This window comes from Apodemus sylvaticus, chromosome 5, assembly GCF_947179515.1.
Source record: "Apodemus sylvaticus chromosome 5, mApoSyl1.1, whole genome shotgun sequence".
Classification (NCBI taxonomy): domain Eukaryota; kingdom Metazoa; phylum Chordata; class Mammalia; order Rodentia; family Muridae; genus Apodemus; species Apodemus sylvaticus.
The window spans coordinates 124,953,764-124,979,178 of record NC_067476.1 but is presented as its reverse complement, the minus strand read 5'-3'; the positions used below and the strand labels follow the sequence as shown (position 1 = coordinate 124,979,178).

At 38.5% G+C, this 25,415-nt stretch overlaps 1 protein-coding gene across 11 annotated transcripts in view; it reads right to left on the bottom strand.

Annotated features, from left to right (window-relative positions):
- The window catches only part of Macrod2 (mono-ADP ribosylhydrolase 2), a 2,114,706-nt gene that overhangs the window by 510,094 nt on the left and 1,579,197 nt on the right, over window positions 1-25,415 (bottom strand). The gene's annotated exons all lie outside the window — the stretch shown is intronic.

Below are 25,415 nucleotides of genomic sequence, written 5' to 3'. Positions count from 1 at the left end.
GTTCTATGAGTTCTACTCAGAGGAGAGAGGTTTCTGCTGGGCTGGGCCCTTGGTATGACTCTGGGTGAGAATTATAAATGTGATTGTTTTGTACATATTATTTTTTATTTTTAGTGTATACCATGTTTATGTAATTTTTTAAACAATTACTAAAATAATACCAAAATGCTTTGTGATACATAAAATAAACAAGGTTCACTATTCGGTTGTGTAAACCGAGCTGTTGTCTAGCCTGATGAGGCAACTTGTCTCTTTGCATCTTTCCCTCTGCCAGCTAATGAGGATTATGAAACCCATCATTTCCTCGTACTCTCTGCACGATCTACTGCTTGGCTCAAGGAACTAACATTTTTTTTATGCTGGCATCGTTTCATCGTTCCTCTTCTGTGACTTTTAACTCTTTTACAGATTTTCACAATTTGTGAACCTTGCATTATAAGCAACCTTCAAATGCCTTTTGGAAGTAAAAGCAGTGCAAAATCAAAAGCTCAGAACAAGAAGGAAGGTCCTTATCTGAGAGCCATATAAATAAAACCTGAAAGCAAAACAAGACACAGACAACCGCCCCCCTCCCCCGTTAAGATGAAGTGCTTCTCATCACGACTCCTCAAAGCAGTGTTATCTGAATGTCCATTGATGGGAATAGTCTGCCTTCAAGGATGAGTGTAAGAGACGGCTCCATCAGCTGAGCTCATACATACGGAAGATGAAAAACATGCTTTGCTGCCTAAGTATAAAGAGAGGGAAAGTTGAAAGGAGACTCCGAGGTACGAGAGGAACAATCCATACCTCAGACGAACGTTCTATGAGGATAATAAGTAACAGTTGAGTCTAATTTCACACACGAGGCTTATTAAATCAAAACACAATAGAGCGAGGAGAAAACGAATCAAAAACAAATGCAGCCGTTCGTTGTTGCTCAATAACTAAATTTTCCGGTCTTGAACTTTATTTCACTTTTGAGATTCTGAACATACCAAGAGCAGTCCCTTGTCACTTGAGTCTATGTGTCGGTACAATGAGTACAGTTCCGGTTTGTTTTTTGAGAAGGAAAACAAAATGTATTAAAGTGGACATGATGACGCCTATTCCTGTATGGTTTCTGGAGCTGCTTTGAAGCTGAGTGACAGGACTTTAACCCAGGATAGTCTACAGGAAATGCCAAAGCTAGAACTCTTCTAAGACATTCTCATCCTTTCATGGTGTCCTGCTTTCTTTTTCTCATGCTGAGGAAGGTCCCTCAGGAGCTTGGCTATGTTCTTCACAGAAGTATTAAGAAACTTCACGTTCAAAATCAACTAAATATAAGTATGCCTTATAAGATGAGAGAACAATAGTATCTCTAGAATATGTTTCAAACTCTCTATGATTCTCTATTGTTCCACAGACTTTAGAATTGTTCTCTTCTACAGGAAAAGAAGTAAGCTTTGATATTCCTGTCCTTTAGTTGTGTCTCTGGAATCCACCTTGGTGTGCTCAGATGTAGAACTCTTTATGAAAGGAGAGGAAATGAACAGTGGATTAAAATTGATAGACAGTGTTTTACATCTCATGAAAGTACTGAATTTTGTTAATTCTGCCCTTAGAGTGATATTGCCAATTTATCTGTAGAAATCAGCCAAACCATTTATTAATCCCTGTCCTGAGACTATCTAAGGTTGGTGATCATTATGAACACATCCCACCACAAATTACACTCATCTGTATCTTCCTGACTGGGTGAGATTCAAGGGAAACAAATCTTGACTGTTCTGTATTGAAACAGTGCCTGAGAATCAAGTGGAAGGTTGAAACTGTGACAAATGTGTCAAGAAAATGTGACCAATGCACACTCCCAGTCCAAACTGGGGCTGTCATTCCAAGGTCCAGCGTTCTCTGAGTAGAAGAGGCACAGGGTGCTGTGGCAAGAGCACCATGATTCACTGCTTTATGATAAGACAAGAGTAATTTAGGATGACATGCTGGTTTACTTAACAGAAGCACTTTGCTTAGTGGCATTGTGTTCTTCTAGCTGCTTATAAATTTGTGCTATTCCCTGGAACTGCTACTGATAAATAGGTCATCCTAGTCTGCATTTTCTTTGTGCCTGAATTAGAGAACTGACAGATAAAGAATACCTCCTCTCTGTGTGGGAGTGTATGTGAGAGTGTGTATGTTTTTGTGTAAGTGCGATAATGTGTGTGCATTTGTGTGTGTGTCTACGTGTGAGAATGCATATCCATTTGTGTGTGTGTGAATTTGTGTGTGAGTATGTGTGAGAATGTATGTGCATTTGTGTGTATGTGAGTGTGTGTGTATGTTTGTGTGTACACAATAAGAGAGTAAGAGAGTGTCTATATATTTGTGTGTGCACGTGTGGATTCTTTTTGGGAATTTGAGCAAGTGAGCACATGCAACCTTTTCACTGTTCTTTTTTTCTTTTCTTTTTTTTTTTTTTAAGAAAAATTGGCATCTGAAAATAGATGTAGACTCTGGTTTAGTAAACTTAGGACAGAATCAGGCATGTCTGCGCCTTTCAGCTGTTGGGAGGTAGAATGTCAGATTATTCCCATCATGTTTCCCAGGGTGCTGCTCTTTTAAATGTTATGCAATTAGTTTTCTTACTACTTGAAGAATGTTACTTTGAAAAGTCACCTTGTGACTCTGATTTTGATCATTTCCAATTTACTGCTGATAAACATTACTACTTAGATATTTCTATTAGAATACCATTAGCTCCACTTTTTAATGGATTAGCTCTGATTTATGTATATTCTTTGCAGATAAAGTTTGATTTTTAACTAGCCTTGTATCCTCGAGGTCCTCGGATGAGGTTTCCCCCTGAGTTATATCTTCCCCTGACTTTGTAAATCGCTTTGACAGTTTGCTGACTGAAGATGTGAAATCTTTCAGCCTCAGGAAGATGGGAACAAGCATCTTTATCAGAATCACTTTTCAGATTAAGAAACAGGTGTGGTATGGGCTCTCAGGTGTTTATGAGACAGGCAATTATTTTTAATCTAAAGGCAGCTAAAACACTATCACCTAATATACTTTGTATTTAAACTCATTGTGCTAGTAACATAAGCCCATTAAAGTTAGAAAGTAGCAGTACTGGTTTCCTATCCATCTTTTAAAAGAAAATAGCTAACTTAACCAGTACTTTCTACTCCAGTGACTATGTCCTTGACAGAATACTCCTCTCACCCATTTGATTATTTTTCATATGCTGCATTGTCAGGAATTAGCTGAAAATTTCAGGCTATAGAAGGTTAGGTTTTAAGACCATTTTGCTTTGCACAGAAGTAAGTTACTAACTGATTTTTAAAAAATATATTGTTATGTATATGAGTGCTCTATCTGCATGTACACCTGCATACCAGAAGAGGGCATGAGAACTTAAGATGGTTATGAGCCATCATGTGGTTGCTGGGAATTGAACTTAAGACCTCTGGAAGAGAAACTGGTACTCTTAACTTCTGAGCCATCTCTCCAGCTCCTTGAATTATTTTATGAATGGATTTCACTGCAATTTGAAGCAGAGAAAGCTCTCTGTGAGTGAAGGTCTGACTGAATGTGTGCCGTTGACATGAGCACCATGTCTTCATGTCTCTATGCCTAGAGCCCAATATCTTCAGATTCAGGAAGGGACAAAGCCTTCCTTGACAGGGGACAATATGAGAGTTGACACCATATGATTTCATCCAATGTTGATGGCCTGAAACATAACTCCCTACCAAGATGGTACCTACAGAGATGAGGTTAAGTCTGTCTTCTTGATTCATCTGTATACCTTAAACCCCACTTCCTTGTTTATGCAATAAAACAGTGTCTCTGTTCAAATGTATAGAATGCACAGTGAGCTTCCTTACAGGGTACTGCAAGTTCCCCAGCAAAAAGCCCAGTCCACAGGAGACCCACAGTATTTTCTGTGTTTCTGTGAATCAATCTGTGTCTGTCTTTCCTTCATTCCCTCCCTTCTCCATGCAGGTAAATCCAAATCCTTGGAGCCATGCAAGAAAAAGGCAGACCACAAAATAAATTTTCTGTCAGTGCCTGTTATACATTGTAAGAGATATGTAACTGTGTTCAGTGATTAATGCGAAGGTTTGGCAGATGTCAATGCTACTCTTTCTAGGAAACAGATCCTTTCCTCTTGGGAACTTGAGGTAGATAAATATTCTCAACAGCTGTACAATGTTAAGCCTCTTTTTCTCTTGATTAACCTAGAAAGAGCTTAGGTGTCTTAGAATGCTTGCCATCCTTTTCATGATGGCTACTTTTAAAATTTCTGTGGAGGAATTAATATGTGTTTTCAAGTTTGACCAGTGACTTGATAAAGTTTTAACAGCTGCTTATGCACTGCAGTCAATGTAATTTGAGAAATGTCAAATGAGAGGAAATATTGTGGGGCAGTGGACCGTGAAAGGAAGCCTGGTGAGGTCGAGCTAAGGCTTGTAGCCCCAGGGATCCTGAAGGGACAGTAGGAGCTTCACCTACTCCTGGCACCAGGCCCCTGTCAAATAGCCATAGGCTCTCATAGAGAGAATTGTGGCCATCAGTCACATAGGGGCAGTGTCCCAATTCCCTCCACATACAGATGAGGCATCCCTAACATCTCAGACCAAGCCAATAAGAAGCCCCTACTATCGAACCCTACCACACCTCAAAATTGTATATAATATCCTATCCAGAAGGAATAAAGGTGGATGAGAATTATTCCATGATCTGAGACCATCTGTCACAAGAGCTGTAATATTTCCTGGGAAGATAACTACCCTCCAGAAGCTATTGACACCAGAAGCTCCCTTGCACTCCCCTCACTGGCTAGCCAACCCCCCTGCCACCCCCTGCCACGCTCCCAATCCCCCTACCCACAACCCCTCCCCCCATGCCTGTCCTGCTAACTCAACATGGCTCAGCTCAGTGCAGCCAAAATGTGAAGAAATATGTGTGTAGGGGGGTGTTTTTGTTTTTGTGTTTGTTGTTTTTTTTTTTCTTGCTGGTGGAGTTGAACCTTTTCCCCACTAGATTTTTTTCCCATAACTCAACATGACCATCTATTTTTAATTTGCAAGATAAAATATAGGATGAAATGTATTTTCCAGCCTATTTGATGAAGCATCTCTTGAATGGATGTAATGATCTAAGAACAGACTTTGAATAAACACTTTATCAATACATTTGCAAGTTCAAATGACCTAAGGCTGCATCCAAGACCACTTTAAAGTATCAGTATATTTTAAAGTATCATCTTGGCATCTTCCTAGCAAATGCCTTCTATAATTTTCTAAGGATAACAATGTGTCTTACAGGCTAAGTTTAGTTTTTTCCCTGTATGAGGTTTTAGAACACCTTAAAACACCCATCATGCTTTAACCTTAAATGCTTAGGCTAAAGTAATGTTCAATGCTTATAATAAAAGCAGTAGAACATATTTTCATAATGAACAAAAATGAAAAATTTCAATAAACTATTAAAATAACACATTCAAAAGGAATGTACTGATACGCAGGGAGGCCCAGACAAAATGAATTCAAGAAAAGGAAGTGCTTTGTGGAGGATATCTGGAGAAGAATCAGTTTTATTTCAATCTTCTTAAGCAAATCCAAACAGAGATCTACAGATTACAGCTGGGGAAATATTTTATTACTACTACAAGGACAAACCAATTGTACCCAAGTATGCACAAGTTACCATAATTACAAACAGTAGTGTGTTAGATATAATAGTGTCTTCAATAAAAAAAAAGTACTTCTATATTCACTACTTAGACTTATAACTGTAGACAAAGTGATATCCTCCAGAGATATATTCCATTAGGGAAATTTTAAGCATTATGTATTTTGCTAATAAAATATCAAGCCAACAAACACAAGTCTAATAATCAGTAAAAATAAAAATACGTGAAAGGGTTAAACGGCTAACATATACACACAGAGATAGCTTCTCTCCTACCTTATATGCATTAGGAGGTATGTGATGATTCACTGCTGTCTACTGTTTGTTTTTTAGTGACAACCTTTTGCAACTAATCATCATGTTGTCTGCCATTGAAGCCAGTTTATGGAAAGGCATGTGACTAACTTGACTGGGAAATATTTTCAGAGGTTTTAGAGAAGCAAGAAAAGATCACCTTCCCACACTTTAAGATTTCTGTAGGTAGAACTGCTTGTTCCATCATCTGAGATGCTAAGAACAAACTTTTAGCTGGTCAAAATCAAGCCAGCACAGACAATCGTAGCACAGTGAGCAGGTGGGTGCTCAGTCCACCTGTAACTGAAGCCAGTCCTTGCCCTGGACATTTAGTTGCCAGAGCAAGTCTATTCCTTTACTTACCCAAATCAGTGGAAGATAGGTTTTCAATCATCTGCAAGGCATAAATAGGAACTATGTCATGATGTTTGACCCCTAAACCTAAATAATTGCCGAAATGCACATGTTAAGAGAATTATATGCCCACATTAGTTAAAACTCCATCTCAAAGTATAAATCATTTTCCATAACCATCACCACAGTAGAACTGAGAAACAGACCTTCTAGGAGAGGCATTACTCTAGAGGCTTCTGCCCATCCTATTCCACAACTTTCCAGATGAATTTAGTTATTGATGATTATTGGGAGAAGTCAATATCTGAAGGGTAGAGCTTTCAATAGTTCTTATTGTTATCCCCTTTCCCAGGCTGTGATTATATTGTGCAAGCAGAGGAGCAATGACAGACTGGATAAGGAGACCCTTTAAACATCTGGATTCTGAAGTGTCAGTATTCCTAAACACTATTCTTAATTCACAAAACTTACATTAGCAGACTGACTGCTCTTATCCTGCATTTGTTTGTATCAGTCTTGGCATCTATGGAGGACTGGTGTGTGTGTGTGTGTGTGTGTGTGTGTGTGTATGTGTGTGTGTATTTAATGTTTGCGTCTATTTATATATGTCTGCATGTGTGTATGTTTGTGTGTATCTATGCATGTATATGTGATCTCTGTGTGTGTTTGAATGTATGGGTCTATGTGTGAGTATGCATGTGTGCCTGTGCCTGTTTGTGTATGGCTATGTATGCATGTATGTGTATTTGTGTATGGATTTGTATATCTGTGATGTTTGTGTGTGTGTGTGTGTGTATGTACATGTGTACCTCTGTGTCTTTGTGTGTGTGTGTATGTTTGTACGTCTGTGTGTCTGTGTATATTTGTTTGTGAGTTCATGTACTTCCTTCCTAACTGGAGCTATAGACTGCGGTTTGACATTGAGGCAGACATTCTGGTAGAAGAGCTTATTCTATATTTCACCTATTTCTCTGTGTTTTGTTGACTGTAATGCAGCTCCTTTGGAACTATGTTGTTTATCAGAGGGTCATGGGATGAGGTAATAGGTGTCACTATTGATCAAAATTGATGCTGTCTTCTTAATCTTTGTTCTTTGACTATTGTGTTTTTCCTAAGCTATGGAATTCCTAGAAGTCATATTTTGAGACTGTAGTATCACAGAGAAGTATGTCATTTGTCAGTCTTGTTTACCAAGTGACCAACTTTGTTGAAAATACAATGTCAGACATACATTATTAAAAAAAATAAAATGAGATTTTGCTGTGTTTAGCCACTGAACCTTCTGTTACTTTGTCATGGTACCCAACTAACCCATATTGAATAATTTACATAATTACCCAGAAGGCCCCACTGTACTGAGAAGGAAACATAGAGCATGAATGATATTAGCTTTCTCTGATATTCTAAACAGGACTAATGTAAGTTCCAAACCTGCTGTGAAGCAGTAGAGAGAGGCTTAGACTATAAATCTATAGGATATACATGGCTTTGCTACACAGGAAGCCAGAAGTGGAGTACCCGGTCTTTCATTTCATGTCCAACTAAATTTAACAGTGAATTTGCCTTTCTAAATACTCTAGCAGCATTTTTAATTTCTCAGATTTGATGAGGTGGTAAGCCACTGACTCATGCAACTTATCCAATAGTCTTTTAAAACTTAACTAAATTAGTTAACATTGAAGTTTCAGAAGATTTCACTCAAAAACACAAGTGTCTTACTTCTTAAGGGAGAAAGGTATACACTCTCTATGAGTGCTCTCATCCATCGTCACTAAATGAAGCGGGGAACAGCAACTGTCCCACCCAGTGGGCAAGACCCCTTTCCTCCCTGTGAGGCCTCTATAAAGGTCACTCCTGTGTTAGCACCTGGATATTTTGGTATTTGATTCCCTTGCTGTAAAACTGACTCTGTGAGATAATAGTTTGCAAATATTAAAAGGTTACCAGGCTATTTTGCAAACCACATGGGGCCATTAAGCTTTCCCTAGAATGACCCTTCATGTGTTTGAGGGGTAACCAGTAAAATGGGTCTGGGAGTCTTGAAAGGGTTAAGGCCCACAGACAATGTTTCCTGCTGATTCCAGAGAGTGCTTTATGCACTTTGATAATCTGGTTCAAGCTGTGTGGGTTCCATGACTCCCTATTATTGCCAGGTGTGGAGCCTTTCCTCCCCAATTCCATATGCTCGGCAACAGGCCTTTATCCCAGCCTCCTGGAGCAAATTTGCCTGACAGGAACAATAAGATATCCAGATTATCTGAATGGATTACCCCCACTTTTCCAGAATATAGATCTCCTTCTATTCCCCAGCAGAAAAGAGTATATTTTTATGCAACTCACAATGTCATAAAGTACAATTCATGAAAAGCTCAAAATATGTACTTTCATTGGGAACTGAAGCCAAGTTATTTTTTTTAATAGAACCAATGTATATGAATAATTTTCTGGAGAAAATATACCAGTCATTCACAACAAAAAAGATTTAAAAATGGAGATTTTTCCCACTTATTAGTTTCCTTAATAAAATGCCAAAAGTGTTTTATAAGAAACACTTGTCCACTTCAGAAATGGCATATTTACTTTTGCATGGTTAGGGTGACTTGAGACACACATTTGGGTTCAGGTTCCGGAGCAGGTAAGTGTAAACTGACACTATTTTTAAATGTAATACCAATAGCTGTAACAGGAAATAGTATAACTGTGGAAAATTACTGGACAATGGAAGAAAGCTGCTTCGAGTGCTAGAGACAACACTCAAACAAGTGGATGTTGTGAGCTAAGTTTCAGATTGAAGCTAACACACACACACACACACACACACACACACACACATACACGAAGTAATTGACTCCAGAGTATCTTGTTGGACTCAGCAATAAGATCAAAATGATGGCAGGGTAAACTACTGGGCATGCCTAGAGGTGGTCTCCTTCTAAAAGAGCCAAACATATATAGACAAGGGCAAGGTAAGGGAGAGGCATCAGAAAAGCGTGTTGAAGATGAGTCCAGGAAATCAATTTCAACCTGGGCTTGTCCTTCTTGGGGTGTTGCTCTGAAGTGTGCACCAGCTAAATATGTATGATGCTTAAGAAAAAGCTGGCCTACAGGCACAGCTTGTTAAACCAATGATTTTTCCCTCCTGAGCTTCCAACCAGTTATTAGGCCGATTTCCATCATCATGAAATCACTGGAGGCCAGAAAGAAGACCAGTGAGCACCTGGCTCAGTCAATGTATTTTGCAAATGATGTAACTAAGTCCGCAGTGTTAATAAACAGTAGGATGGAGATTAGTACATTGACTAACTCAATTCTTCCTGTGGCTTGTTAAAATAGATCATCTGCTTGTCACTTTAAGGCACCATTTAAAAACTTTCAAGGAATATTCGTGACTGACTTCTGGATCATCTGACAATTCTACTTTATCTCCAGAAGGGACATGGAAAAGCACAGCACTGTTTGAAAGTGTCTCACACTCTCTAGGATGCCATTTCATATGATGTGGCAATTATCACAGATGAATAAAATTCACTCATCAGCTCTGATGCTCCAAATGGATACTGCATAGGAAAGCTAAGTGGACGTCTTACACACCCAGAGAGTGTGCAGGTTCTCATTTATTATTATTGCCATGTTTATAATTAGTTCTCATACCCTGCAGAAAGCACCTTTACATGGGGTTCCTGTTCACCTCTTTATACTGTCAGAGATCTGTCTCTAGGATTCTCTGTCAGAATGTTTGCATTTGAAATGCTCTTGGTTGTTGGTCTGGGAGACTGGAGTTGCTAACAGAAAACAAAAGGCTCTTAGGAGAGAGCAGGGAGGGGACATGGACAGGGAACAGTTCAGGTCATGTGACTGGCTGGCTGGCTGACTCTTCTGACTTTAAGGTTTTGCTTTAAAAATCATTTTTACATCTCTCTCTCTCTCTCTCTCTCTCTCTCTCTGTGTGTGTGTGTGTGTGTGTGTCTGTGTGTGTCTGTCTGTCTGTCTGCGTGTTTTCTCATTTGTGTGCTCAATTATGTACACACATACCAGAACATTCATGTAGCAGGACAACGTGCAGGAGTCAATTCTCTTCTTCAACCCTATGGGACACTAGACTGAAGGTCATCAAACTTGAGAGCCAGTGTCCTCACTTTCTAAGCCATCTCCTTGGCCAACATGTTACAGTTTGTTTGTTTGTTTTTTAAAGTCTTTAAAAAGCTCACAGTAAAAATGCCTGAGTTTAAAACATGGCTACTAAAGACAGTAGCAAATGCATACAGGACCTTTCATGTTACTAGGAAGGCTGGAAATTTTTGAAGATAAATTATGGGTTAGAAAATGAGATTTTGTGAGCATGGGTCGGTGAAGGTATACACACACGTCCAGGTGTTTCTTAGAGACAGGTTTTCTAAGTTGGACTTGATGTTTGCAGATTATGCTAGGCAGGCTGGCCAGAGAGCTCCAGGGATCTATTTATGTCTACCTGTGCTGGGGTAAAAGAGTGTGTTCTACCACATCTGATGTTGTGTGTGTGTGTGTGTGTGTGTGTGTGTGTGTGCATGTGTAAGGGGTTAAGCTCACATCCTTGTACTTGTATGACTAGCAGTGAACCAAGTGAACCATCTCCTAGCCCCTTGACAATAATATCTTATCAACTATATGGTGGAAATACCAAATGATTAAGTGTGGTAAGGTGTGTCCTGTGTGCTATGATTATATTAGATATAAAATAATGGAAGACTATGAGGAACTGTTTACAGCAGTAACCATTGGTGAATCTTGCAGATGCACAGTGGCATTCTCAGCCATTCCTGCTACTTTTGGTGACACTAAAATGAAAAGGGAGAAGAGCCACTGCAGCTGGGGGTTCTGCAGGCAGCGTGTATTTGTCAGTCCTGTCCTGTTTTCCACGTTTGTTGACACGGTACCTACGATTGCCTGCTAACTTGCTTTTAAATCCAGCTGTAAAATGTGCTTATAGTAATGTCAGAGGTACAATAAAAATGATTGAAAGTGGATAGGCGCATGAAAATACATTTTTCAACTCGTAAATGAAAGCCGGAAAGCAGAGCATGCAGGGTTTTAAGCAGACACGAGAATACAGCTGTTTTCATCATGTACAAAAATCCTTATATTTTCCCCAACATATAACCAAAAAGGGAGCAGCAGGCATTTGGCTGTCAAAAAGATATGGGTGTTACATTGTGTGTAGCAGTGCAGACATATAGCAATGAAAATATGTGAAGCTTCTCAAATACACTATCTGAAAGTGAGGCTGGTTCGGGGCTGGGTTTTTAATATACTCACCTAGTTATCTTCACTTTCCCAGTAACAGTGATGGCAACTGACAATGTAATTATCTTTCAAGGACTGACCTGGGTCTAAGAAATATTCGTCTAGCGTGTCACACACTGTTGATATTAAACCGGCGACATGAGAAACCATCTGGAAAAAATCTGGGCATAAGGAAGTTTGGGGGATCTAATCCACGCTGGGTTTTTGGCTGATTTACTTCAGTTCACTCAAATCTCATTTAATAACGTGAAATAACACACATGGAAAGAGGAAAGAAAAATGCTGTCCTTTGTTCCAGTGTTGATTAAACGGAATCATATGCGTGGAAAATGGCTTAAGGATCCCCTTGTGCTCGCCCTGCTTGCGTTGATCATTTTGTTTTTGTTGCTAGCAAGACAGACAGCATGCTCTATTTCTGCTTTCACACTGCTTTACAAAAGGTTTTAAGAGGCATGCATTTTCAACCAAAAACTAGGAAAATTTTTTGCAATAAAGTCAAGTGTATATTTTGAGTAGTCCATATTAGGCTCTGCTAAATTATTTATCCTTATGATAAATTATAGTTTTCTTTTAAACTAAACAAAACAAAACAAAACCCTTAGATCTCTTATAAAATGAGAAGATGAGGTTCATTTCTTAACAGTTTTAACATCAAAATAGCTTGTAATCTCCTTTTAAGAACATGTGCTACATATTCTTTCACATTTTCCTTAATATTTGTGAACCTCAAAGGAAGCATGGAGAAATGACAGATATTTAGAGAAAAGCTTTTTAAAGCCATCAGAAAGAGATAGGCAAATCCAGAGGGTGACCCTGTAGGCTGGCTCTAGACAGAATGGGCAAGACATATAATGTCTTGACACAAAAAGTATTGTCTGTCTTCCACAGTTGAAAAGTCTTTGATAGGAATGAGACCAGGAAAGTGAGAGAGGGGTTGCTCAGTAAATCAATACCTTTCATCCTTCTCCGTAGGATTGATAAGGTTTAAGGCAACAGCAGTATATCTAAGTTTATTAACCCATACAGCGAATTCTTTGAAAAAGCATCACCGCATCCTTACCCACAAATAGGCAGGTGTGCAGGCTCATGCACAGACAGATAAGGCAGTTCCAATGCACCATCCAATTCACATATTGCAGGAAGGATAAGTTGTTGGGAGCTTGGAGATGGCTCAGTGGACCAAAGCACTGTACCCAAGCATGACGACCAACATTAAGATCTCCAGAAACTCCATAAAAGCCAGGCAGGCATGGCAGCCATCTGGAATTTCAAGGCTCTAGTGGCAGAGATGAGGCTGTGGCAAACTGGGTAGCTATAATAGCACATTAGTTAATACTGGGCTTAACAAGTGACTGCTTGAATAGACAATGTACAGAGTCATCAAGGAAGACAGGTAAAACCGACTTTAGGCCTTTGTGTGCACGTGCAGATACTTGCACCCTGTCCTATGCACACATGTGTATGTCCTATACATACAGGGGGACACGTATCTACACCTGCATAAATATAACACACATACAAAACAAGCAAACAAACAAAAACCAAGCAACAAGAAAGATAAGCTGCTGATTCTTTTTATCTGGTTCTCATACCTTGTTATATGAGAAGCACCATCTCATATTCTGACCAAATTATCTATGTTGTCACCAAACCTGACAGGAAAAACGTGATGTTCTTTATGTGGTTTGTTTCTCATTCAATAGCCCCACCCAAACTCATGTGAAGCCAAAAGTAGAAAAAAGAAAGAAAGAAAAAAAAGCCTTTCCCCAAATTCAACACATGTCCATTATCTTATTAAATAGTTCACAGTTCCAAGAGCTGATTTTGGTCTATGTCAAGGAGGAAATTCCCATCACAGCATAGATACCACACTGATTTGACATCTGCCTTACCACACAGCTATTTTTTAAAGCAGCGGGGCAATAGTAACACTTGCCTTAGTCGTCCCAATGAATAAGGACATCAGAAAAGTTGTGGTTGCCTGAAATATTTAGAAGTATGCTTAGAAAAGATGGTAATGAACTCTAACAACCCTGTAGCATGCATAGTACCTTCCAATAAGAATTTCCTTTTTGACATGCATCTACAATGTGATATTTTAGAATGTCTATGCTTAGATATAGTTAAAGAATGTTAGGAGATCTGGAAAGCTTATATGCTCCTAATCATAGCTGCTGGCTAGAAATGTGGTGGGAAATAGTCCTTTTTTCATAGTCATTAACTCTGCGTTCACACATGGGTTTCATTTCCACATCACATGCTTCTATGAAGGCTCCTGACCCAAAAAGGGGTCAGAATCTCAGCTGAGGGCTCTCAATATCTCTTGTAGTCACATCAAGACAGACAAAGCTAGAAATATACCAAAAAACTGCATTTTGAGGTCTGGGGTTGGGCTATTAAGCATTAGTCATAGAGAAATGTAAAAATGTCACTGTAGACACTCTGTAGGTCGACTGTCTGTCTACACTTCAGAATATATTTTCTATGCTTATAACTTCATTAGGAACATCTTGTCTCCAATGGTAAGAGAAATAGATTCTGCAAATAAAGGAAGGTTGGCTTGATGCTGAGTCAACCCAGCAGCCCAGAACTCTGATCTGGGAAAAGAACACGTGTCACTGTCGGGACCTGCTAAAGAATTGCCTTTTATTCAACACAGTATTCAAATAGCGATGCTGCAGCAGTGTGGTGAGAACAGTAGAGTGCTCTGTTCTGATGTCAATTCCCCAGGCGTCCCTCAGGCTCATGTGGCTCTAGAAAAAGAGCACAGGCTTCCAACATGGTGCTGCTTATCTAATGAAGCTTTACTGATAAATAACTCAGCATCAAAAACAAACCCACAGTGTTCTCTAAAAGTTCCAGCCAAGGCTCTATGTTCCTTACATTTCACCTCTCTTCTTTAGGCTTTCATTTAAAAAACAATGTTTTATTTACACAAACAATCAAGATGACACCCTACCAAGGACAGATAAAGTACTCAAATGATGTTGCGTGACATGGGAAGGTCAGCAGTGAATTTAATCTTCAGTCACCAACTAAAACCGAGGATGTCTGAACACAGTCAAATCAAAGAGCTAAAACCGGAGGCTTAGCTCTGAAGTGAGAGGAAGTGATAACCTCACTAAGACTGTCAGCAAAATTCCAAAGCTGAGCAAACCCACCGATCCTGGAGGAAAGCCCGTTCTCTTTATCTTTCTGGTTCACTTTGCACATGCTGTTGGGAAGTGTCGAAGCCGACTGCATAATTCATGCTCACTGCAGTCTAAAGTATAATGAGAGTTCCTACAATTTGCCAACACTTTGAAGAAGGGTGTTCAGACAATAGCAACCACCGTGCTATAAATGGACCCTGATGGGGGCAGGAAGTCAGCCTTCTCTTAAGTCCCTCACTGGCTCCATGTTGGGAAGTCTGACCTCTGCTGTTCTCTGACTGTGCTGAAAGCATTAGCATCTTCAACACTGCATCCTCTTCAAGATTCCTAAAATATCCCCTGCTTTTTGGTATGTAATTTAAGCAAGAAATACTTGCAGCCTTTTGGATCAGGCCATCTGGGAGTTAGGTGGTTTTGATCATCTGGTTTATTCCTTGCCCTTTGCCCAATCCATTGCCCATCTCTTTAGATGCAAACCAGACTCATTTGGGAGCAAAATTAAGTGTCCAAGATTGGAAAACAGAAAAAGATGTGTCCAGAAAGAACATACCAGATTTGACTCATTTTTAGGTCATGCTTTAATGATCAGGAGAACAGATTCAGGCATGAATGTCACATCTGTTCCTTGAAGATGAATGATCAATTCAGTCATATTCAGCGTACAAGAATTTTATGAATCTTATGAAGAAATGTTTTGTTTTCTTCCTAATTTTATCAGATGGAAGATGAACTGAAGTAGAGGATGGTTACATAACTAACACCAGTTACTTCAGCAGTTAACATGTGGAACTAGAGGCAAAGTTGGGTTTCCTATGCCTCTGACCTAACATCCTGCAGTCTGTCCACCAACCAGGAACAAGGAAAACAGGAACAAGATGGAATAAAAGTCTTATGTTCTTAAATTTTATTTTTATTTATGTGTGTGTACACATACTTGTGTGTGGTGCACATGCATGTGTATATATATATATATATATATATATGTGTGTGTGTACATGTACACATGTGCATGTGCATATGTATGTGCATAGGCCATAAAAGGATGTCAGATCCCCTGGAACTGGAGCTATAGGCAGTTGTGAGCAGCGTATCCATGGGTACTGGGATACTGGGAATCAAATTTGGGTCTTCTGGAAGAGTAGTAAATGTTCTTTACTTATAATCTATCTCTGCATTAACTCCTCAATGGACATCATTTTAAGCAAAGAAATCTACATACTGATTTAATTTATTTTGTGACCAATATCTTAGTGTTTAAGGCAGAAAGTAACTTGCATTCTAGTCATGATGTCTTGGTTGTGATTCATTAAATAAAATCTTAATGTGTGAGATGGAGAAATTACGGTGAACCTACAAACAAATAAGCCAGGAATCACACACAGCAAGCTAAGATTTATGGATTAACACATCCATTCCCTAGGAAGACATCTGGAAAATGGAAGTTTGATGCAAGCATAAAAGCTTTCTGGACATTGTACCCATAATTATACCTTTGAAAGCACAGGTGCTGAGAATGGGGTTTGCAAGACTGCCAGCTTTAAAAAAAAAAAAAAAAGAACTTCATCAAACTTGTGGGCAGCCTCAGCCTTAAGAACCCTGTGAGTCCAAAAGAAGTGAGCACACATGGACGGTGTTCCTCACCACAGTGCTTACCAACAATGGAATAGAGACTAGTAATGCAACTCTGTACCATGCAACCAGTCATTTCTTTGTCAAAGATTAAAGGGGAAAACTGAGCTCTAGTTCCTGTAAGAACTGGCAGAAGCTCTCATTTTATAGAGCAGGGAGACTGTGTGGAATATAGGAAGGCATGGAGTGAGTGAAAATCTACTTTGATCTTAAATAATGTTAGAGATTCAAAGTTTAAACTAAAAAGAAACATTATATCTATTTTATTTAATTAAGGTTGGTTTTATGCGCTAAAGGTTCTCAGGTTTAGATGTCTTGATGTCTGGTTCTTTGATCTTTTTATCTTAGTTATTCTAATCACATAGAATTGAAGGGTGGCTGCATGACAGGTTTAAACTGAGCTTGTAATAGTACCTAGTATACAGTAAGCATATATTAAGCACTCACCTTTAAATCAATCCTAGTTAAAAGTGTTCTCCAAAGATGTCACTCACAGACAAGGGAAGAAGGTGACTACTACATGGCAGAGCTTCTGGTGAAATGAGCAACCTACAGTGAAATGTTCTTCAATGGAATCTACTGGAAAAAAACAAGAGGCCTGAAGACTTAGGGTTACTCTACCATCTGAATCTTATAGGTGGTTTGAATTAGGACTCATGTCCACTTAATACCTTTACTAACTGCTATTACTAAATAGATGCAAGATCTTGTCCACATCCATATATAAAATGGTCAGCTTGAAAATTGTTAGTATGTTATATCAAAAGAAAAGTGTGCTCCTAGTCCCATAGCACACTGAATAGTTTAGGGAATTCAGCGCTTTGAAATGATCAAGAAAAAGTGCTTTTTTTGATGGTCAATTAAACTGGTTTTTGTCTACATAGAAAAAAACTGCATATCTCTTTATGCCAAATAAATGATGATGTAACATTGTTGGAAGTGTTTTTATTATTATACTATTGTATTGTGTATAAAAAGTACAACCGACTTAATAGAGTGAGATTGTCATGGCAAATTTCTTAGAGACATTTCTCTATAGGCCATCATGAAGCAAAATAGAGATGTTCTATGATTTCAGAGCTGAGGGGAATCTTCTGCCAGTGCTGCAGAGGCCACACACTGAAAGTTAGATAGCTGAAGCAGAAAATCCAGGAGAGCACAATTGGATAATCAAGATGAAATGATCAACTGATGATGGTGATGATAGTGATGGTTGTGTTGGTGGTACTAGTGGAGGTGGCAGTGGTGGCAGTGGGGGTAGTGGCAGTGCTAGTGGTGGGGAGCTTATAGGCCAACTAAATCTAATATGCCTGTGCAGCCCAGGCTGATCATGCTACTTTTGCTTGGATTTGATAAGCTTTCTTGAATATCTTGATATTTGACTGTATGGGTGGAGATTATACAGCATATTTAAGTATCAGTTATAACAGTAGCTGGTATGCTTATAACAGTCATATGTTAAATGACGGCTATCTTAAAACTCATTTCCATAAATGTGCTTTCTGATTGGTTACTCACAGGAATACAAAGATGATGCTACAACACAGAACAGTTTTGGGTGAATAAACAAACAAGATGTAGAGATATATCCAATGATATTAATCTATTAGAGCTTAAAACAAAATTCAAACAAGCTCAAAGAGCAAGAAATATGCTAAAAGTTATACCAAATTAAGCCCAAATTCCCTTTTCATGGCCACCACAGTCCATGGTGAGCTCAGAAAGTCAAAAACTAGTGTAAGTTTAGGCTACCATCTATAGCAAATATTGGTGACAATAATGTTGGCTGAACTTTCTATTGACTATTTTGCTCAAGTTGTAGATGATCTAACTTGAGTGGCTGCTAAGGTCTGTACTAACCTTGTAATGTTCAAGTTTTGGTTTAGAGAGGACCCAAGAGTATGTTGCAGGCTTCCATTCTTAATCAGGGAGGGAAAAATCAAGCAATCACATTTAGAATCTGGGTGTTTTGGCATATGCCAAGAATTTTTTCTCAGAAGATTGAAGCAAACGAGTTTCTCCAAATTCTGAGCTTGCCAGGCCAAAATAGTAAGGATCAGGCCAACTAGAACTGCATAGAAAGGTTCCATGTGAAAGGGAGAAAACGATAGGAGCTTTTTTTGCTTTTTGATTGTTTATTTTTTCCAATTCTTTTTAGGCCTAGTGAAAAATGTCCATTTCAATATTTTTTCTTTCTTCATACTTGAGCTATACTTCTTTTTTTCCACTTCACATTTCATTAATGGAATAATATCTAAAATGCTACAACCTAATCAAAGAATTAAAGGGATGTATCTATGTCCAAATCTTTGTCTCGTAGAGACATTCCCCAAGTCTTTAATCCTTCAATTTGAAATAGCCTGAAAGTGATATGCATTTACAGGATATGATTTTGTGAACTTTGAATTTTTGTGTTTCTCACCTGACTAGAAATAGGAGTTTCAATATTCTGTAAATCTGGGCAGCATCTTTGAGCCACAGTTCCCACACAACCACATGAAGGCAAAGAAGAAACCTGATATTCTAGTGTTCTGAGTGGCAAGAGTCTGTTACTAGGGACGCTAAGTGTGCTGACTGCAGTTTTAACTTCTCACTGGGCATATAGTATGTAACTGTATTAGAAATGGAATTGTGCTTATATTTTATAGCACTGGGAACATTTTTATCAAACGAGATTGTTCCTAACAATTCTTTGAAGGAATAGCTAAATGTTCGTTCTTAAGATACTCTGCCAACAGTCATCCTTTGAATGGAAAAAAAATATTGCAATGCTGAACCAGTGCTCTTTATTTACATGCCAGTTCTTTGTTTCTCCAGACTCCTCTTTGCCTATGATTGTATAACTAACCAGTCACGGCTGTCTGACTGTTGCCCAGCTCCAGTGGTCTGTCCTAACTGTTAAAATGACACAACTGTGAGATGTGGACATTTATAGGAAGAGCTCCATATGGAAATTAAACAGACAAACAAAAACCCGGGTTTACAGGCATATCCTTCTGTTTTCCTAACATATCAACTTGAGTGTAGAAAGAATTCAAGTTCACCACACATGGAAAGCCATGAGCTAGAACAAAGTAAGGGTCTACTTCAGACCCTTACTGGTTCAGCATTGCAATATTTTTTTCCATTCAAAGGGTCACTGTTGGCAGAGTATCTTAAGAATGAACATTTAGCTATTACTTCAAAGAATTATTAGGAACAATCTCGTTTGATAAAAATGTTCCCAGTGCCATAAAACATAAGCACAACTCCATTTCCACTCCACTCTACTTTCCAGGCATTTATACCAGATTGGTTCTTAACAAGAAAACGGAAATCAGATGACAACCAGAAATCGAGAGTGATTCTTTTTTGGCAATGTAATCCAAATGCATTTCTTATGTTTGCAGGATAAATAGTAAAACACAGTTTTTCTCTAATTTTTTTTTTTACTAGAAGCATGAGTTTTGATAGTTCTTGACACTGGGCAGCTGTATTATGAAGGGGGATTCAAGTAGATTTCTTCTAAGATTGTTATCATAGATATATAATGCTCAACCAAAAATATTTTAGAAAGTAGTAGATTGCTAGGTTACCAGCAACTGTGTGCTCTGAAAACCCAGTGCTTATTTTGTCTCTCAGTAAATAGCTTCAATTTAAGTAAAAGTTGTGGAAGAATAAGCTAAACATCTGAGTATAAATCAAGTGATCACTGTTCTTTAAGTAAACACAGTGTCCTCAATCCATCATTTATATTGGTGTAACCAGCATTCTGGAAACACATATCATAAGTGAATGAGCCTCTAGCACAGCCCTGTAGTCTGAGAAGCTGCAAGGTCTAATCCCCAAATAGATTAAACCAGACAGATGGGTAAAACTGTTTACAGCATTCCCGGAATGGCTGATTTTTGCGACATGTCTCAAAGAGGACACAGATGCAGATGACCCATTTTAATTTTCTGTCTCTAAGCCTCTCTGCTTCACTGAGCCAAACACAATTCAGAAGCAGGTCTGAGGAAGTAAGGAATGCAGGAGCTCCAAAGAGGTGAATTTAGGATCCTACATAACAGATACACATCAGAGCAATGAAATCTAAGTCCACTCCCTCCAGATGAAATAAACATGTTCTTCCTTGGAAGATTAGGCCAGGCTATAAACGTCACACTTACAATCAAAGTTAATTTACAGTTATTTCTAATGTCAAATTGCCTTGATAAGTGAGATAAGCTCAGAGTATAAATTATAAAATTCATTGTTCCAACTGTCAGCCCTTGCCTATTCCTCCTAGATTTCAGTGGTCTTTGGGGACAAACAAAGAATGGGACCCATCCATAACTCAGTATAATCAAGAGTTACAGTATGTGTGGTTTATAATTTTTTTCTTGGAAAATACTAGATAATGCTGAAAATATGGCTCAAAATTGTATCATACTTTGCTATTAAAAGTATATAAACAGATTTTTTTTAGAAGTAACCCAAATGAAAATACCTAGTTCAAAGGATACTCTGTAAACAACAAAAACAATTTAAACCCACATAAACCCAATCATGTGCTTGTTACACAAAGAGGCAAAAGCTGATAAAATCACTTATTGCTCTGTTCTGGCATTAGGAATCATAGAATAGCAGATTGTCATTACAATCCAGCTTCAGTGGTTTAAGTTAGAATGTCACCCATAGGTTCAGGTATTTGAACACTTGGTCCCCAGTTGGTGGCACCGTTTGAGGAGTTTTAGGAAAACAGCCTTATTGGAGGAAGTTCATCACTGGAGGTGGGAAATAAGAATTTAAAGGCTCCATGCCATGTTCTTTGTTTGCTTTCTGCTTGTAGTTCAAGGTGTGAGCTTTCAACTTCCTCCTCCAACTTCCATGCTGCCTGCTGTTTGCTTCCACGTTAGTCCTGTCATGGAATTAACGTCTCTAGAACTATATGCTTTAGTCATAGTGTTTTATCAGAAAGGGAACTAATACAGAGGCCGAGATTGGCTCTGGATTTGTGAACTCTCTCCAATCTACTAGTTCTTTCTCCACTCCTCTGGCTATCCTTCAAGCACTTCTTTCTTCATCCATCCATATATTCACAATAATCCCTTACATTTTGTTATTAGTGAGTTCCTATCACATAGTAGTATAGAGTCAAGGAAAATTCAAATTCCACTTGTGTAAATACAGCTTCTGTATATTAGTAGCAATGCAGCAGGAAACAAGGTTTTCTCTCCTTGAAGATCTGCATGGTTGAAATGAATAAAAGATAAGGAGGCTGTGAACATAGCATGAGGTTCACAAGATTAGTATGCTTAGCTGTTTGTTCCCTCCAAGGCTAAATGGTTAAAGCCATTTCTTTCTAAACAAAGGTCTGTAAGGACATTTTCACTTGATGTTTAGAATTTAAACTTATGGCTTCTTGAGCAGCCAAGCTTGCTACCCGAGGTCATGATGCTGCCCCACCCACATTTGCAAAGAAATAGTTTCAAAATAACCAACTAAACCTAATGTGATATGATCTATTTCACTAAATTATTACAATAAATATCAATACAAAAATTACAATAAATAAATATGTTGACAATCACGTTTTTGTAAAAAAAAATTTACAGTTGTGTGTGTGTATGTGTTTTGTGTGCAAATGGAAATGCAGATACCTGAGGAATCCAAAAGACACAGTATACACTCTGAACTACTGATCTTTCTAATTACAATGTTAATGTTTTATTTAAGAAAATGAGTATTAGAGAATTTTTTACACAATGGAATTAGCATAATTTATAGATTTTAATGATAAACTCAAAATGCTGCATTCATGGGAAAAGTTACTACACAAGCCATTGGAAAGATGGCTCAGTAGTTAAGTGTGGTCACTGATCTTGCAGAGGACCTGTTTTTGGTTCCATCACCTATACCAAGTATCTCACAACATACAACAGTATCGGGGATATACTGCCCCCTCCATACTCTGTTGGCTCATATATGCACATGCACATAATATACACATACACATAAATAAAGAATGAAAATAAATCTTAAAATATATAGTATACTAAAAGTTAACAAAGTATACTAATATTTTAACCTAAATTGAAATATATTCAGGTTTATGTAGCCTATAAATAATCTAGCATCTCTAAGTAACATCCGTCTTTACTTCTATAAGGTAAATAGTAATTTTGCTGAAACAATTTTAGTTTGCTTAACTCTTATAGTTTTCTGAGTATATAGTATTCTGAGTTTTCTCAGAAATTGATCCTGAGGTACAGACTGTAGACTTGGGGCAGCAACCTGATTAGGAGACTGGTCCTGGAGGAACTGAGATAGAGACCTGGGATCTTTTGGGGTGCCATGTACCACATTACTTTAAATGTACTGGAGAGGGGCAGAGAGACCAGATTCCTTACTCACTCTTCCTCTGTTGACTGAGATACCCTTGAAAGCGCTAAATTCCTCTCATATTTGGGCTTTGTATAAAACTAACCCAAGATTGTGACATTTACTCAAGCTTACATGCTGTTAAAACAGAATGGTACCAAGGGCCCAGACACTACACCTGCCAAGACAGTGTACACCCACACTCAATATATTCTCTAGGCTTGATTAATCTATAATACATCCTTTGAAATTTTCTCTTCATTTTCTTTTATTGAAAACTGATATTTTTCTCAACTATGATATCCTGATTATAGTTTCCCTTTCTTCTACTCTCCCAGTTCCTCTCTACATCCCTTCACATTAGTTCAACTCCCTTCCTGTCTCTCAGAGAGAGAGAGAGAGAGAGAGAGAGACAGTGACAGAGACAGAGAGAGAGACAGAGAGAGAAAGAGAGAGAAAGAGAGGGAGAGACAGAGAGAGAGAGACGAGAAGAGAGAGAGACTTCTAAGGGATAATAATAAAATAAGACAGCTAGAGCAATTAGACAACATGAGGAGGTCAAGGGGATACAAATTGGAAAGGAAGAAGTCAAATTATCACTATTTGCAGATAACATGATAGTCTATTTAAGTGACCTGCAAACCTCCACCAGAGAACTCCTACAGCTGATAAACAACTTCAGCAAAGTGGCTGGTTATAAAATCAACTCAAGCAAATCAGTTGCCTTCCTATACTCAAAGGATAAGCAGGCTGAGAAAGAAGTTAGGGAAATGACACCCTTCAAAATAGCCACAAGCAATATAAAGTATCTTGGTGTGACTCTAACCAAACAAGTGAAAGATCTATATGACAAAAACTTCAGGTCTCTGAAGAAGGAAATCAAAGAAGACCTCAGAAAATGGAAAAATCTGCTATGCTCATGGATCAGCAGGATTAATATAGTTAAAATGGCCATCTTGCCAAAAGCGATCTACAGATTCAATGCAATCCCCATCAAAATCCCAACTCAGTTCTTCACAGAGTTAGAAAAGGCAATTCTCAAATTCATCTGGAATAACAAAAAACCCAGGATAGCTAAAATTATTCTCAAGAGCAAAAGAAATTCTGGGGGAATCAGTATCCCTGACTTCAAGCAATACTACATAGCAATAGTGTTAAAAACTGCATGGCATTGGCACAGTGACAGACAAGTGGACTAATGGAATAGAATTGAAGATCCAGAAATGAATCCACACACCTATGGTCACTTGATCTTTGACAAAGGAGCCAAAAACATCCAGTGAAAAAAGATAGCCTTTTCAACAAATGGTACTGGATCAATTGGAGGTCAGCATGCAGAAGAATGCGAATTGATCCATTCTTATCTCCATGTACTAAACTTCACTCCAAATGGATCAAGGACCTCCATGTAAAACCAGACACACTGAAACTGATAGAAAAGAAACTGGGGAAGACCCTTGAGGACATGGGCACAGGGGAAAAGTTCCTGAACAGATCACCAATAGCTTATGCTCTAAGATCAAGAATTGACAAATGGGACCTCATAAAATTACAAAGTTTCTGTAAGGCAATGGACACTGTTAAAAGGACAAAACAGCAACCATCAAATTGGGAAAGGATATTCACCAACCCTACATCTGATAGAGGGCTAATATCCAATATATACAAAGAACTCAAGAAGTTAGACCCCAAGGAATCAAATAACCCTATTAAAAAATGGGGTACAGATCTAAACAAAGAATTTTCACCTGAAGAAATTGGGATGGCCGAGAGGCACCTTAAGAAGTGCTCAACATCATTAGTCATTAGGGAAATGCAGATCAAAACAACCCTGAGATTTCACCTTACACCAGTCAGAATGGCTAAGGTCAAAAACTCAGGAGACAGCAGGTGTTGGTGAGGATGTGGAGAAAGAGGAACACTCCTTCACTGGTGGTGGAGCTGTAAGATGGTACAACCACTTTGGAAATCAGTCTGGAGGTTCTTCAGAAAACTGGACATGAGACTTCCAGAGAACCCTGCTATACCTCTCCTGGGCATATACCCAAAGGATTCCCCGGCATGCAATAAAGACACATGCTCCATTAAGTTCATAGCAGCCTTATTTATAATAGCCAGAAGCTGGAAAGAACCCCGATGTCCCTCAAAGGAGGAATAGATACAGAAAATGTGGTATATTTACACAACGGAATACTACTCAGCCATTAAAAACAATGAATTCACAAAATTTTTAGGCAAATACTTTGATCTGGAAAATATAATCCTAAGTGAGGTAACCCAATCACAAAAGAATACACATGGAATGCAATCTCTGATAAGTGGTTATTCATTAGCCCAGAAGCCCTGAATACCCAAAGCACAAATCGCATAACAAATGACTCCCATGAAGAGGTATGGAGAGGGTCCTGATCCTGGAAAGGATTGATCTAGCATTGGAAGGGAATATAAGGACAGATAAAAAGGAGGGAGGTGATTGGAGAAGGGATGGAGAGAAGAAGGTTTGTGGGACATATGGGGAGGGGGGATCCGGGAAAGGGGAAGTCTTTTTTAATGTAAACAAAGAATATAGAAATTAAAAATATTTAAAAAAACAAACACATTGGAATTAGACAAGAGTTTCAATTATTATGTGCCAAAGGGACATTCTTTTCTGGTTCAGTATATTTGGTGTTCTCTGTGCTTCCTACACATCTAATAAGCACC